The sequence below is a fragment of the Haemaphysalis longicornis genome, unplaced genomic scaffold (genome assembly GCF_048455015.1).
Source record: "Haemaphysalis longicornis isolate Haplotype H1 unplaced genomic scaffold, Haemaphysalis longicornis Haplotype H1 scaffold_62, whole genome shotgun sequence".
Classification (NCBI taxonomy): Eukaryota; Metazoa; Arthropoda; class Arachnida; order Ixodida; family Ixodidae; genus Haemaphysalis; species Haemaphysalis longicornis.
Window position 1 is genome coordinate 544,304 of NW_027526410.1, and position 15,053 is coordinate 559,356.

At 45.9% G+C, this 15,053-nt stretch overlaps 1 long non-coding RNA gene across 1 annotated transcript in view; it reads left to right on the top strand.

Annotated features, from left to right (window-relative positions):
* The window catches only part of LOC144144110 (uncharacterized), a 142,145-nt gene extending 129,647 nt beyond the window's left edge, over window positions 1-12,498 (top strand). Inside the window, exon 5 of the long non-coding RNA XR_013317158.1 lies at window positions 12,264-12,498. This is a non-coding gene — a long non-coding RNA (uncharacterized LOC144144110). The remainder of the gene's footprint in view (window positions 1-12,263) is intronic.
* Window positions 12,499-15,053: the final 2,555 nt, after the last annotated feature.

Here is a 15,053-nt window from a genome sequence, read left to right on the forward strand (position 1 = left end):
GCGCGGACAGACGAAACACAACAACGACACGACAGGAAACACAACAGGACAACACGAGCGCTTTCTATCAACTGTTCATTCAATACAAAAACACACAGACACATTTTTCATTCATAACACATGCGCAAAAAACATGAATATTACTTTTGTTATCATGCATTCCCAACCATCACCCTCGATTGCTGCATCCAAAAATTTGACTTAATGTTGCTCTAGTGGTATCGATGGCTGGGCGACACACGCGTCTCCTGCTTTTCGTAACTTGTAAGCTCCAATGATGAGGCGACAGATCTCACCTTTGTGCGCATATTCTGCTGACACACTCCTACAAGCTGGCTGGCACCCTTTGCAGACTTTACAATGTTTTGCAAGATTCGAGTTCGGCGTTTCTTTCATGGAATTCTCAAGCTCGCGCTGTCTTACATTTAAGCAGCGACCTGTTTGTCTGATGTAGTGCTTTCTCCTATCCAACGGAATGTTGTACACAACACCTTTCTTGCACTCTACATACGAGTCCCGGTGTTTGACAGCGCATTCTTCAGAATCTTTGCACTCCCCCTCTATTCTGCTAGCAACGCTTCCGCAGATTCTGCCAAGCTTGTTCCATGCCGTAAACACAACGTCGACTCCACAGCCCGCAGTGACCTTTTTGAGATGATGGGAAAGGTTGTGTATGTGGGGCACCACCGCCATCTTTCTTCTACCCTCCTGCTCTTCCATGAAGGGCGGCTCCTAGCTCGATCGCTTCATTTTCCCCAACAGTCGCTCTGAAATTGAAGCAAGCAATGTCGTAGGAAAACCCGCTGTGTCAGCCTCCGGACTTGCACTTCGAAACTTGCGTGCATCATCAGTACACACGACTTGTTAATTGGTGCCTTTATGCACGACATGGCTGTCTTGTTTCACCAACTTTGAAGCCTTGTTTCGCCAACTTTGTGTCGCCCAGCCATTGATACCACCGCAGCAAAATGAAGTCAGATTTTTGGATGCAGCAATCTAGGGTCATGTGGGGTGGTAATGCATGATAAGAAAAGTTATCTTCATGCTCTTTGCGCATGTGTTGTGAATGAACAATCCAGTATAAATGTGTGTGTGTTTTTGTATTGCATAAACATTGGATAGAAAATGCTCGTGTTGTCCTCTTCGTGTGTTTCGTCTGTCCGCGCTTTCAAACATGAACCATATCCAACTAGCTCAACTTTTCGTTCTACTGCAGTTTACTTCTAGTTCTTTGAGCTCTTTTCCCTGTTTAACTTTCAGTTTGAATACCCTTAACTTCTATCAGCCCTAATCGCACTGTCATCCTGCAGGATGAGGACGGCGTCGTAGCATGTTAGGTACCATCGCTGCCCGGCGGATGTACAGGCCTTGTGTGGGTGGCTGGAGCCTTCCCTTGGTCATACAAGGAGGATGTGCCGTATTGTGCGCGCAGAATGGTGCGGAGAGCTCAGGCTGTATAAGGGCAACGTACGTGTGGTGTGTGCAAGTGCAGGAGGACAGTACGGCGGCTACCTGATGTACCAGGAGTGGTATGGGACGGTGGACCAAATCACCCAGTTTTTGTGGTGCCCTATCAGACAGACACTATCGAAGAAACGGAAGGAGACTATTTCAGTCCGGGAAGTCCTTGTCCTTGGTGACCAACCGCTTGAAGAACGCCACAGAAAAACGTAGCAGCTGCCGCAAAAATTATGCTTGAATCCTTCGATGACCCCAGTTGAACTTCTGGGCATGTCGCGTAAAGTGTCAACCTAAGTGGCAGAAGAAAAAAAAGCCCGCTGTGTATCTCAATGCGCGGAGGTGGTATCTAGGGCAGCCAGCCCTACAAAAGAAAGAGGTATGAGGATGGATAGGCCCTCTCGTGAGTTTTCTGGCAAATCATCGGGTTCGACCTTTAGTGGGCGACAAGGAAGGTTTTTTTTGTGGTGTCTTCGGAGGAGCAGTTCTCGCCGAGGACACTCGCGTCCGTGCAGAAGAACTTCAAGCAAATAGAGGAGGACCCAGGACAGATGAAAAAGCGAGCGGTGGCCCTTTTACAGCACAACCCACGCAGCGCAGGACTGTTCGGCCTAAAACAGGCCGGTGTACTTTGGCCGGTGATTTTCTGTCCGGCCGTTTTCCGGCAGCCATGTTCGGCCCATGTCCAAATGTGGGCCTTTTGGCCGTATACGGCCGTACTCCCATGGCTGTCCAACGGCCAGTGTCCGTCGGCCAGTCGACCGGCTTACGGTCATACGGCCAGATTCCAGCCGTAGGGCTCCGGCCATTCCAAAGCCACCCGTGTACGGCCGAAGTACGGCCGCCGGATTACAGCCGAGATGCGGTCGTCGGACTCCAGCCGGACTAAAGCTACCGGAAATACGGCCGTGCTACGGGCATTGGAGTTCAGCCACAGTATGTTAACTGTACTGAGGCCGGTCAATGCATGTCGCGAAAGCAGATGACTCATTCGCGCAGTGCAGAAGCAGCTCAAACCCAGCATTCTGGGTCCAATGCAGCCACATGAAAGTGAGCTCACGCGTAACCACCAGCCGTCAAGCTTTCAGCGCAGCCTTGCTTAATTACCAGCCTCAGTTGACAGCAAAATTCATTTATTAAACAGTGCTCACAAATTGTCGTTCCTTTAATTGCTGTGCCTCTTTTACTGCCCAACCCAGAAAATATTCAGTTCTTTGTAGAGCTTGAATAGATGTATTGTCCAGGTCCTGATATCCTCTGTGGGGCGGCTTACCTGTAATAAACGGGAAAAGAGGAGGGGGGGGGGGGGGGCGCGGCGGAGGGCGCATACTTTAGTGGGTTGAATTTCAGAGAGATAAATTGCGCCGCTTTTAGCCAATTTCTTTTAGGGCAATATTCCGGAACACTTTCATGCTATGACTACATAAACTATTTTTATAACAGTTGCTTGACCAATTTTGCTGTATATAAAACCGGCGTGAATGCCTTTACGAAGCGTTTTGGTTCTCAACAAAACACTCAGGAGCATTTAATATAACTCCTTCACAAAAAAAGTATGTCCAGTTTTTGCCCATTTTTCTTGCAAAGACATTTCTACTCGATCCACTTTTCTGATGACCTTGGGCAGGGCTGATTCTAAGAAGGAGCGAACAGGTATTTTCATTTTCAATCTATTTTAATGTTGTTTTCATGAGTATAGGTCCACACCACGTAATAGTCCAAAAGAACTTAATTTACTTCTAATGTCATACTACGTTAAAAAAATTCTAGACGCGTTGCGAATGACGCCCTGCTTCAGGTGGCTGCAGTTGTATACCTCTGTGATCACGCAAGGAAACGCGTAAAATTAGAGTTACATAATTTGTTTCAAACCAATAACATAGCAATGGTAGCATGCATACAGGAAACCTTGCATACTGCAACGAATAGGGCAATAAAAATTTTATTGGTCAAGGTTGAATCCGTAGGGTTCTCAACCCGTCGGAGGCAAACTTGCGCCTCTGGAAGTTTATTTATTTATTTATTTATTTATTTATTTTTATTCATTCATTTATTCATTGTTTTATTTATTTATTATTTATTTATTTATTTATATTCATTTATTCATTCATTGTTTTATTTATTTATTTATTTGATGCCTGCTTGCCTTTGCATGCATTACAGAAGGGAGATACTAAGCATTAAATATGAGACAAAATAACAAAATAATTCTACAAAGCGCGCTGAAAATCGTCAATATAAACAGTTAATGCAATCATGGGTGGAAGATAATTACACTGCAGTATTGATGTAAAATAAAATGAACCGCGCGAGGCGCCACTTTTAAAGGAAAGTTAATAATTTGCTTTAAGCTAGCGGTCCCACTTTGCGATATGTAGAATGGCGCTTGGACATACTTCTCCCCTTCTACTTCAGTTTTCGAATGATAGATATTACGAAAAAAGTTCAACCTGTGGTTTCGTCTGTGATCTTTCACGTCCTGCCATTTCAGTTTACTTTTAATTTCTCTCATGCTAAGTTGAGCGTGACAATTACCTAATACGAATCGCACTGACATATTCTGTATGTTTTCGAGCGTATCAACCAGCTCTTTGGTGTAGGGATCCACGAAAACACATGCGTACTCCAAGATTGAGCGCACATGAGTGAAATACGGTTTTTATTTTCAGTTAGATGGAGGTTCACTGAAATTTCGTCTCAGAAAGACAAAAGCATATGCAGCCGTAACGTTTATGGTGTGAACCTGCCTATTTAACCTCTAACCACTCCCTAAATAAACTCCTAGGTATTAATATTCCTCGGCCGTTGTCACAGCAGCATAATTTACGGTATACGTATTCAGTTGGAATGAAGGTTTTCTTGTAAAGGTGCCACGTTAACACACTGTTTAACATCCAAAAACTTTTCTGAATCAGCACACCAGGATGTTATTAAATTCGAATAAAGCTGCAGGTATACGGAATCACGTTCATTCGCTATAGTCCGGTAAACTACACAGTACTTTTTAACAAAGTTATAGGGCCAATAGTAATAATAATGCAAAAACCGATTCATTCAGTTCATAGGACGAAATGTACTACGCAGAAGGGGATATGGAACACCATCATTTCCTTTTTTGCAGTCCAAGAATATACAGTCAACCACTGTAAGCTTATAAGAACCAAATCGTGCGTGAACTCAACAATCTGCGTTGAGCAAGAAAATCCTGACAAAATCCGTGCTTGCTAGGATGCTGGCGATTATGTTTAACCAAATGAGTCATATCCCAAAAGTAGCTAAGCTCACCTTCAAACATCAGAACTAAATTAACAGCTAGGCTTCGTCAGCTACAAGGCTCTGTTGTTATCGCAAATTTAAAATAGTTTTTTTTCTAAATAGGCAGTCGTAAAATCCCATGAAGTAACATAGTGCAGGGCATGAAGTTGATCCTACCAATGCGCGAGCGAGTCTCTTCTACGATTATCACCAACAACATAGTGCAACATTGCTTGTCGCAGTTTAATTGTACGCAGAATAACTTGCGCTTTTGCTCGCACTTGCCTTTCTTTGGTGGGGAGTCCTTAACATGGTGGCGCGTTTTAGCTCCTGTGTGGTGGCCGCTTGCTCGACGCCCTTGAAGGCCAGTTATTCTGGTGAACCATCTTCATCTCGGATCGGACATCTCTGCCGGGTCGATGTCTCCAATGCTCTCCATTTCTTGAGGGAGCGAATATCCTCGAGCTGATGCGTCGACGAAGCCGGCGGTAGAGGCGTCGTAGCGGCGATGACTGGCGAGGCTTAGCTCACCCGTCACTGTGGCACAGTCTTCTTGTGGCAATAAATGACATTTCGATGGCCTAAAACGTTCCCTGCTAATGTCCAGTGAGTCCTTGCACCTTGCCCGTTCACCGAGAACACTCATTACTGTTTGAAAAACGATGTTCGTTCATTTAAAACGTAGAAACACGGAGCGGATGAAAAACGCGTCCCCGTCGTTCGGCTCCCTAACGGCTTTTTCTGCCCCCAGGAAAAAATCAGTCGGTCTCCTTCCAAACACGTCTTTGCATGAATTCTCGGCGCCCAGACGCGTGCCGTTGTTCGGCTGTATGCCGTTTGCCGAAAAAACGACGTATAACCAGATACCTTACGTAGGCCGGTCTCCTCTTGAACACCGGTTGCCATATATTCGGTGGCCATTCGCTTGCCGTAATTCGGCCGAGGACAGCTAACCGAATGAAAAACGTATATTCTGGGGCCGTACGTCGGCTGGTATCCTTCATAACACTGGTTGCCCGAAGGAAACGAATATTCTACCGCCGGACGCGCGGTTCACCGTTGAAACAACGAATGCACGGCAGCCGCGCTCCGGCCGGTCTCCTTTCGAACACCAACTGCCGCAAGAATACGCATATTCTGTGGCCGGTCGCTAGCCGTGCTTCGGCCTGTTACCGCTTCCCGAAAAAAAAACGGATGCCCTAGGGCCGTACTTCGGCCGTTCTCTTTCTCAACATCGGCAGCCGTAAGAGAACTGAATATCTGGCAGCCGGTTAGGTGCCGTTGTGCGTCCGGACACGGGCGGACGGAAAAATACCGAAGCGCTGGTTGCCGAATGTTGGCCGTTCAACGCATGATCAGTGGCTGCCAGAACCTGAATGCTGGCCGGACATGCCAGAAAGCGGCCATAGACGGGCCGGTCTTGGGGCACACTTTCTGTGCCGCCTGGGAAGGGGCTTGAATCCCTGAGTAGCGGAGTGAAGAATGCGAAGGGTCAGGATTTGAAGCTCTTTTTTATTGCGCAGACACATAACCCGGGCATTCCTTCCGGTGCCATTGTTTCGGAGCGGGGCACTTGGCAATTTGTGGTGTCACGGTACTTGCAGGATGCGCTCGCCAAACTCCGCTACGTGTAGCCGCTCCTGGTGCGTAACTCGGAGGACATCATCGACTACTTGACAACGGATAACCCGGGACTGTGCAATGCACTGACCATTGATGTAGAGGACTTATTCTATTCCATTCGCCATGACCAACTGATGCAGTGGGTTAAACAATGTATTACTGATGAGAATGACGAGTTTGCCTTGACAACCAGCGGCGGTATTTCTGTCGAAAGTTTTCTGGAGCTTTTGTCGCTTTATTTGAATTGTACAGTGGTTGCGTGGGAGGGGTGCACTTCCAAGGAAAAATCGGGAATACGCATTGGTTCGACAGTGGCTCCAATCCTCAGCGACGTATTTCTAGCCATATTGATAAGACCGTGCACGAGCAGATGAAAGACATCACCCGCCGCGGTGGCTCAGTGGCTAAGGCGTTGCGCTGCTGAGCACGAGGTCGCTGGTTCGATTCCCGGCCGCGGCGCCCGCTTTTCTGATGGAGGCGAAAAGCAAAAACGCCCGTGTGAGCGAGATTTCGGCGCACGTTAAAGATCCCTAGGTGGTCAAAATTAATTCGGAGCCCTCCACTACGGCGCGCCTCATCGCCTGCGTTGCGTCGGCGCGTTAAACCCTTCAATCAATGAAGTCAATGAACGACATCGCCGATAGTGCCTTCCGGTTTGTAGACGACTATCTAGTGATTGTGGATCAAATGAAAGAAATACGCCCCAACCATTGATCTGATTGATTGTAGGGTTTAACGCGCCGACGCAACGCAGGCGATGAGGCGCGCCGTAGTGGAGGGCTCCGGATTAATTTTGACCACCTGGTAATCTTTAACGTGCGCCGAAATCTCGTACACACGGGCGTTTTTGCTTTTCGCCTCCATCAGAAAAGCGGCCGCCGCGGCCGGGAATCGAACCCGCGACCTCGTGCTCAGCAGCGCGGCGCCTTAGCCACTGACCCACCGCGGCGGGTACGCCCCAACCATGTTCTGGAGTTGTTCAAAAGGAGTGGAAATGGCTTGAACTTTACAATGGAAACACCGAAGGAAGCCGCAATTCAGTTCATAGACCTAAGCCTCAAGTTTGAACGAGACCACGTATGCTGGTCGTATGCACCAAGATCTGAAAAGCCGTTGCTGAGCTTCGCTTAGAACCATTCAAAGTTCGTGAAAAAAGGCTTCGCCATGTCGTGCCTAAAGGCATCAATTAACAAGTCGTGTGTACACATGATACACGCAAGTTTCGAAGTGCATGTCTGGAGGCTGACACAAGCGGGTTTTCCTACGACATTGCTTGCTTCAATTTCAGAGCGACTGTTGGGGGAATTGAAGCGATCGAGCCAGGGGCCGCCCTGCAGGGAAGAGCAGGATAGTAGAAGGACGATGGCGGTGGTGTCCTACATAAACAACCTTCTGCATCACCTGAAAAAGGTCGCTGCAGGCTATGGCGTCGTCGTTGTGTTTACGGCTGAGAACAAGCTTGGCAGAATCTGCGGAAGCGTTGCTAGGAGAATAGATGGAGGGTGCAAAGATTCTGAAGAATGCGTCGTCAAACACCGGGACCCGTATGTAGAGTGCAAGAAAGGTGTTGTGTACAACATTCCGTTGGACTGCGGAAAAAGCACTACATCGGTCAAACCGGTGGCCGCTTAAATGTGAGACTGCTCGAGCATGAGAATTTCACGAAAGGAACGCCGAACTCGAATTTTGCACTACATGCAAAGCCTTCAAAGGGTGCAGCCAGCTTGTAGGAGTGCGACAGCAGAATATGCGCACACAGATGAGATGTGTCGCCTCATCGTTGAACCTTAGAAGCTTAGAAGCTTGAACCTTAGAAGCTTTCTAAGACGCAAGTAAATATGAGGTGTTACTTGCGTCTTAGAAAGCGCTTAATATGAGGTGAAGGTGTAATATGAGGTGTAACTTGCGTCTAAGAAAGCGCTTCAGCCGCGGGCGTGTCGTTGGGCCACTTGTCGCTACTCCTCAATGCTGGCTTGCTGAAATATTTGCGTCACAGTAAGGGCAAAGTTAGGCGACTTGTGGGAAATTGGTACTCGCACGTTAGGCCGTGGGTGCTTCGATGAGGCTCGAGGAGAACTAGATATATCTGCTTCGCATCACTCCTCCACAATATGTAACAATCGTGGAGTTACTTGCGTCTTAGAAAAAAGCGCTTCAGCCGCGGGCGTGTCGTTCGGCCACCTGTCGCTACTCCTCAATACTGGCTTGCTGAAATATTTGCGTCACAGTGAGGGTAAAGTTAGGCGACTTCTGGGAAAATTACTCAACGTGTCAATTTTTTTTAACCCTGCAAATTGGCTTTCATTAAAAAAAGAGAAAGTTTGGCTTTTAGCCCCATTCATTTATTTTATATTGGCTTTAAACCTGCCATAGCTTTGCTGGAGCGGGTATTGTTCCCCACTTTATTTTTCTTTATTCTTGGGGGGAGGGGGGGAACACGGAATCTTAAAAGGAATTAAAAAGGGTGCAGCCAGCTTGTAGGAGTGCGACAGCAGAATATGCGCACACAGATGAGATGTGTCGCCTCATCGTTGAACCTTAGAAGATACGGAAAGCACGAGACGCGTGTGTCGCCCAACCATTGATAATACTACAGCAAAATGAAGTCAAATCTTTGGAAGCAGCAATCGAGGGTCATGGGGATGGGAATGCATGATAACAAAAGTGATCTTCATGCTCTTTGCGCATGTGTTGTGAATGAACTATCCAGTATAAATGTGTGTGTGTGTGTGTGTTTTTGTATTCAATGAACAGTTGATAGAAAGCGCTCGTGTTGTCCTCTTCTTGTGTTTCGTCTGTCCGCGCTTCAAACTCGAACCAGATCAAACTAGCTCAACTTTACGTTCTACTGCAGTATAATCATTGCCTAACGCGTGAGTGCAAAATGGCCAAACAGACACTACCCTTTCTCCTACCCTTTCCCGCTCCGTAGCCTTCCTACGTGCTTTCATGTACGCCAGCCAGCGCTACGTCTCGTCCACTATGCAAAATAGTTGGCAGTTTATCGAGCGTTCCCCAGAAGGTGTTCCTACACCTTCTTGCTCGCACCATGCCTGTCTGTCTTTGGTTGTCGCTGATAAAACCGCCTTTGTCACGGCGGACCTACTTGGATCCCCTATTTACTTAGCTTTGCCTACCTACTTGGCTTACCTACTTAGATCGCGTGCAACAAAATTTTCTGAGTGGGGCAGCTCCCTTTGTCTCTTCCACATTTCGGCTTTGTTTTGCCCACGCTGTTCGCCCTCCCCACCGGTACCGCTTTAATATTGAGAACTGTACTGTAGAAGCGACCAGACAGCGTCGCTGGACCCTCAGCTGCTTATCCTTTTGTTTTCTATAATCTCCTGAAATTTACAAGCACGCGATATTGTTTTGGAAAGTAATGGTAAAAGTGAGCGCTTTTGCAATTTTTTTTTTCACTAAATCCTACACAGAGATAAATATGAGCAAAATAATGGCTGTACCATCCGAAGACATTGTTTTTGTTTGCTATTGTCTACCCGACAATTAATATGTTCTTGCACTATTTCACTTCTGCCTTCGTCTTTGATCTTTCGAAAAATGCAGCAGGTATATATGAAGCGAGCGACACGTTGAACGAGTTCCCCAGAAGCCTCCGAACTAGCGCCCCGTCGCGGCTAAGATGTGTGCGAAACGGCTCTGGAAGCCCCACAGGCAAGCATACAAAGAAACGCCGTAAACGTGGGGGCAGCACTCGCAACTCTCGAACAGTGACGTAAGGCGGGACGTCCGCCAGCGCGCTCGACATAGCGGATGAGTGCCTGAACTAAGCGTCCCGACCACTGCAATTGAAAAGCCGGTGACGCGTTAGGCAAAATTATACAGGCGTCATTGGCCTGCTGCATGTATCACGTCGCCTCGGCATACCACCCGTCTCCAAACTTGCCATACTTTCCTCCTCCGCTTTCAAGCGCGCTTTATCTCGATCGCACCTCTTTGTGCGCTCCTTGACAAGAAGGTGGATGGTGACGTGAAACCGCATAAGCGGGCGCTTAAGAGGTGCGCTATAAAATTGACTTTATTCCACAAAGTGTCGTTGAGAATGCCCTCCCTACTTAAAACTTTGCGGCGCATTTTTGCCTTGTGGGCTTCATCGCCGTTGCAGTGTTGGCATTTTAAACCTGTCAGAAGTCTTATGGTGAGACTATTGACAGAGCATACATCGTTGCAACTGGGGACATTTATATTATTAAGGCGACGAAGCTAAACGTTCTTATGGGGTCCGTTCAATGGCCAGTAGTAATTCCGAGCCCTCCAAAACGCCGCCAAGCGTAGCCCAGTTATTTCTTCTCTGCGTACACAGGAAATTGTTGCGCATGTTCATTTCTACGCTTTAGATGGTTCAGCAACTGGCGGTACATCCCAGGCATAAGCACGTATGCCACGAGAAAAACGAGGCACTCCAAAACATACTAGGCTTGATGGCGACTCGATGGGCACCCGATGGTTTTTCCCTTAGCCAACATTTTCTTTATAAGTTTCGAAGCTCAAGAAGTCCTATGTGTTTTTATTTCACTTTCCGTTTGACGCCCTTTCATTCTAACTATAACCACCTTAAGCGCCATGTTTCTCGTTGTGGCCGTTTAAAGTGGGGGGTGAGTCACGTAAATGTCGCCGTGGCCTCTAGGGTTTCATTCATAACCTTGCCAGAGTTTCTTTAATAAAAACGCGTATGTTAAAACGGTAGTGTGCACGGACAACGCCCGTATTTCTCGCCTGATGGGGCATACAATGCTTTCACATTTTATCCTTGTGCTCAGCCTCCTGTATTTCTCTCTGTTGCACGCATCGATATAGGGCGGACGCTTACTCCTACGTGCAACCTTTCAATTCGTTACAATTTGCGACCTCCGCGAAAATTTTTTCAAGCGTAGATCTGGTTACCTAATATAAGCACGATGTGCTCACCCGGTTTGCCAACAGTGCAAAATAAAAATTCGCACATCAGTGTAGCAAAAAAAGGATGTATAGAGAGACAAGCTACTTAGACATGTTGATGTTTCCACTGTGAAATATCGTGAACTAAAAGAATGGTTACCCCTCACAGTTTTTGTTTTAAGCAGGAAATAAAAGGTAAACACTAAATTTATGATGAGAGGTGACAGCAAATTTTAAGGACCAAAATAATAATTACGTGCTTATGGCTGTGAAGAAAACGCTGTAAGGTAGGTAGATTGGTAGAAAACGCTAATTTTAGCCGTGTGTACAATTATGTCGTGCAGTAAGATGAGGCAGGAGAAAAAATCTCCTGCGAACATTTTTTGTTATGGGATATTCTCTCCGGTTCCTGTTTTGCATTCCCTCAGGTTTTAAACGCCTGCCTTAGCCTGGGATAAAAGGCACACCGGAGAGGAATGGTGAAGGATAATTGAGAACGTCTGAGAATATTTGCGTTGCATAAACTGTTAATGCTCAGTGTATCTTTGTGGGAGGCATCAGCAAAACGTTCGATAGCGCCAGGGCGGAAACAAAGCGTACGTATCTGTTGCATGGTAAAGGGAAAACAACTGTAAATTATTACTACTCCCTAATTTCGCCGCACTAACATCTCAGCGGTTTACATTTTTTGTAATTCCTGAGTTAGTAACTGAGTTATAGTTTTTTGTTTAGATTATTTTGGTTATCCATTCAATTTTAAACAATGCACCTGAGCATTGCGCTGTTAAAAATATTTAAAGGACTAATTTTATGAGCTGTGTGGGAACTGAAGCGAACTGATGCCAAAAGGAAGTCACGTTATGTCCGTGATTTCTTGCTATAAATTATATTTTTGGCAGGAACAAAGATAGTCTTTCTAAGTATACAAAACTCAGTGACCTGATACCTTTGATTTGCCACCGTTTTCGCTTCTTTTGGTTCTACTGAGGGTTTTACTGAATTCAATCCGCGTTTTTTATGTTTTCTAGGGGCAAATTTGACCGCCGACGAGAGCGGAAAGCCAAATTGTGAACTTTGGGTGCGTGTAGACTACGACATCAATGCAACAAATTTGGATACTCCCGATACTATATGCTGTCTTCATGTATACAGACATAAATGCCGCCCAATGAAGCTGGATCCAGACGTCCGCGACTGTTATAGCTATCGGAATTCTACTTTCTAAGTTTCATGCAAACAGGGCTACTCTAGGAACTGAAAATAAATATGGTTCATTGCATTTTGTTCTGATACTTTCTTAATTTACATGCAAGCAGGGCTACTCTCGGATCTGAAATTAAATATGGTTCATTGCCTTTATTCTGAAATATGTGTGACCCCACGCTTGAGGTAGCCTACTAGATGGCTGCAGACGATGCATGAACCAGCATGCCTTTTATGCTTGTTGCTTTGAAGTCGTACAGGAAGGTCCTTCCCTGTTGCTGTGGTCACCTATTGGGACAGGGGAGCGAACTTCGTTGTGCATGATCCCGACTGCCATTATTCCTTGTCACTGAAATCTTTGCTAAATAAAACCTCCAGCATATCTGCAAACTAACAAACGCGGAAACCCGCAGACAAAACTGCGTCGAAAACGTCGGAACCCTGGACAATTTTATCAAGCTGAAACGCAGAGTGAAAACGAATGCTGTTAATGCTCACCGCTGTTTTGTCATAAAACATAATTATACTTTCATCGTTTGCACAAAGAATTCGCAACCAATATTTACTATCGCTTTTTTTCGAAAAGTGCCATCAAAAAATTTTTCAATGGTGCTCTTCACTGGTACCCAAAATCAGAAAACTTTGAGGCTTTGAATCAGAAAATTCACTCCAAAAGCACATTAAGCGGCACCTCAAAAGGGGTAGCTGACATTTCTGTCTACTTGTATTTCACTAAAAAACAGTAGAACGCGCTAGTGAAACAGGGGTCAAGTTTGAATGACGAGAACACACAACTTAGAACTAGTGAGGAAGACATGTGATCGACATACTACACATACTATACAAATTAGCGCCCAGTAGTTAGAGTCTATCATCCCCCGCAGCGCATCACACGAAAGCCTTGGAGAAATATATTGAGAGAAAAACTATAAAAGGCAGGACATATACTCGCGAGTCGAACAACTCTGAAATTCTTTAAAAACAGCTAATGAATTTAACCTAGGTATAGCTACAGAGGCAGGCGCTGGAAGTTAACACCTCCCTAAAAAAGCAGTCTCAAGGCAGTGCTCGTGTATTGTGTAACAAGGCACTGTGCAAGTCGGCCTAGAAATTGCTTCGATAACTCGTTGCTCTGTAATGGCGAGGGCGACAGATACAAGCTAACAATGTAGCAGAAAGACAACGTTTTAAAGTTTGCCTTCAAGTGAGGCGTAAGAGACTGTGCCAGGAGATGTCAGTCGAAGCTCGGCTCCGCACCTACTCCTAATGATGGAGCGTTTGGTCCTGGGCCGTCTCAAAACAGCTGATGAACACCGTGAACCTTTGTATACATTGTGGAAGTGATTCTCCGGCTAGTGACGAGCGACAAAAAGAGGAGGAATGGGGATGACGGCGACTCAATACCGATTCTGATGGACAATATAACGAGCATTAGCAGCCTAGGTCAGTGCTACCGGGAGCGAAATTGGAAGCATAGACGGTTCAAGTGCTAAGGACCGTTTTACGGCGTTTGAGGGACATACAAGAAACATAGTAGTGTAAAGTAGCGAAGCCGAAGCAAGGTGGGTGCGTTTGGCCGTTCGTAAAGTTTGTGACAGAGACGAACGAGCTCACCATGCATTCGTAAAGGTTTCCTAACCCATCTTCAGTTGTTACTTACACAATAAATATTAGAAGGCTTTTAATTGCTTTTATAATATAGGAATTACGCAAGAATGGATGTCCCTAGATCGTGTCCTCCGAATATAAAACCTTTTACCACTTATTCATTTTTCATGTTTCCTCAGATACAATGACACGGGAGAGCCTCATTTCGAATGCCAAGGAAACCAGAACTAAAGCGGGGATTTTTTGTTCCTTCTCCCCTAGCTGCTATTTGTAAAATCAAGAGGCCGAATTTACGCATGCAAGCTTCAGCAGGTATCTAGCGCACTTTGACCTATCAAACGCGCAACGCATTGTCTACGTCCCCCGTCATGGTCTCCCAATTACAACAAATTGCAAGTGATAAAATCAATTTTGGGTCATCCAAGACCGACACACGCAACGGATACTATGAAGTAACCTCGGCGAGGTTACAGATGGGCTACACACATGCAACACGCTCCCATCTGCTCACAGACTATTCAAGACACTTTTGTAACAGGTATGGAGAGCGTCTATTCGCTATCCCCATATTTATGCAATGCAAAGCCCACAAATAACACGCCCCTAACCCTTCTAAGAACTCTACAGGACTCATATACTACTACACTCGTCATCCTTTTCACACGACAATGTCATGTTTCCTTTAAATCAGTTTTCATCATCATTCATCATCTTCATTTCATTACCCTAAAGGCCATTACATTACATAAGAGGGGGGCAGAAACGACATGATAAAACAAGGGGAAAACACAGAGGCAATATCAAAGCCCCGGAAACACGACAACAGGAAGAACAATAAGACTACATAAACATGACAACATCAATAACAGGAGGATTGCACAAATGGGGGGAAGCGAAAAACGTGAAAGCGTATACATGTTCGGAGATACAAAAGAAAAAACAAGACTGGAGGAAAAACAAATGGAACACCAAAGAGAAAGATCGGGCAACATGTAAAGCAGGGAAGC